The sequence below is a fragment of the Echinops telfairi genome, unplaced genomic scaffold (genome assembly GCF_000313985.2).
Source record: "Echinops telfairi isolate 266 unplaced genomic scaffold, ASM31398v2 ScPeMD7_23;HRSCAF=83, whole genome shotgun sequence".
NCBI lineage: Eukaryota > Metazoa > Chordata > Mammalia > Afrosoricida > Tenrecidae > Echinops > Echinops telfairi.
Window position 1 is genome coordinate 63331081 of NW_022103920.1, and position 2109 is coordinate 63333189.

The 2109-nt window shown below is 40.6% G+C and overlaps 1 pseudogene; it reads left to right on the top strand.

Moving 5' to 3' along the window:
- The first annotated feature begins 716 nt into the window (after positions 1 to 716).
- LOC105978616 lies at positions 717 to 1625 on the top strand (annotated as a pseudogene).
- The last annotated feature ends 484 nt before the right edge of the window (positions 1626 to 2109 follow it).

Consider the following 2109-nt stretch of genomic DNA (forward strand, 5'->3'; position numbering starts at 1 on the left):
ATTTCATGTTTTATGACTTTGACCCTAGAAACATTTTATCACATAAACGCGATCCTTATATATGTATCTTTAAAAGGCAGGCTAATAACTGCATAGTCTTGTCCTGGATAAATTAAAATACAGACTGGAAAGGATGCTTCAGGCTTAACCAAGTGAAGTTGAGACTTCAAAGCACACCCTAAAGCATGAAGCCATAGCTTGGAAGGTGAGGGGATGAAGGGAAGTACATTCTTTTGCCAATGTCTTCCTCTGTAAGGACTGTCTTGATGTTTACAATGGTGAATGGACAAAGATGGGAAGGCATCTTTTTGTTAAAGGAGTCAGAGGTTTTATTATTGGGTTAGTAAAAATATCAAAGTAAAAACAGAAAAACAACCCTAAAAGGGGGCCCTATTGGTTGACATCAACTTAAAACATAGTCTAATTTTGACTTAACTTGTAATCACTTGACTCTTTCTCTTCAGATCTATGAAAGTAAAACACTTTTGCCTAACTCCTGCCACAACTGCTAATCTTCTGTTCCAAGGATTCTCCCTGATGTAAAAAACTCCTCCCCATTTTCCCTAGAATTATCTTCTCCTTAAGTCAAATTTGTTCCTTACTTTTTTTTTTTCCATTTGACATCTCAAAGCTTAGCTTTATCTCATTACTCTCTGGGTGACTTTGAACATGTTAGCTGTCTTTTTACAAACCTTAGTCCCCGGTGTGTTTCCATCATGCGCTGCTGTTTTCAGCTACAGCTGAGGTTTATCTGCGTTTTCTATTTCTCTCACCAAAGTGCCTGCCATTACCCACTGGAAGATTCAATGGATATGGACATGAACCCCCTAAGGGCCCCAAAACGATCTTTTTGGCTGTAAACTAAAAAGGCCAACAAAGATGATCACTTCAAGGTAGATAATGATGAAAATGAGCACCAGTTACCTTTAAGAACGGTCAGGTTAGGTGTTGGTGCAAAGGATGAACCGCACATCATTTAAGCAGAGGCAATGAATTATGAAGGCAGGCCAATTAGAATACTACTGATGGTTTTGCCAATGTCTGTGCAGCCCACGGTCTCCCTTGGGGGCTTTGAAAGACCACCACCAGTGCTCTTACAGTTGAAGTGTGGCTCAGAGCGTGTGCATGTTAGCAGACAGCATTGAGTAACTGTGGAGGAAGATGCAGTCAGATGATGAAGCGGAGGAAGACGTGCAACTTTTAAGTCTATTGGGAAAGCGGGCTGCCCTGAGAAGCAGTAACCAGGCCCACAGGAAAAGTAAAACGTGCTGCTGCTGAAGATGATGATGATGATGATGAAACTGAAGGAGAAGTTCCCATGAAGACATCTGTGCGGGATTCTCTGGTCCCAAACGCACAAACATCAGACCAGAATGGGAAAGACTCAAAACCATCAACACCAAGTCCCAACGTCAAGAGCCCTTCAAAACACAGGAAAAACTCCCCACACACTAGAAGGACCTCACTCTGCAGAAGACATTCAAGTAAACATGCAAGTGAGTCTACAAAAGGGTGGTTCTCGTCCTAAAGTGGAAGCCAAATTCATCAATTATGTGAAGAATTGCTTCCAGATGACTGACCAGGAGGCTAGTCAAAAGCTCTGGCAGTGGAGGAAGTCTCTTTAAGAAAACAGTTTAAACGATTCATTTAAAAATTTTCCATCTCATTTCATTTCTGTAACCGTTGCTATCTGGCATCCTGATACCTCATGATCATACAGGGTAGAATGCTTCTTCCATGTAGGCTTGTTGCTTCTCAGCTAGATGGCCACTTGTTTAACTTAAAGCCTTTAATATCCCAGATGCTATATCTTTAATAGCTGGGCACCATTAGCTTTCTTCACCACATTTGCTTATGTACCTGCTTTGTCTTTCAGTGATTGTGCGTGAGGGTGAGCGCATCACAGAATAGGTAGCTTTTCTTCAATCAAAGAAGTTCAGTTCTTAGTTCTTTTGTACAGACAAATCAAGTATTAAGTTTCTTGTGAAAGTGGAGTTTTGCTGCTAGAAGTTTGCACTCATTGAATTATTTATTTTTTCATTTTAGGTGAGACTAGAAACAATCAGAAGATTTTAAAGTGGAACAAGATAGTTCCCCACTTAGTTTCCA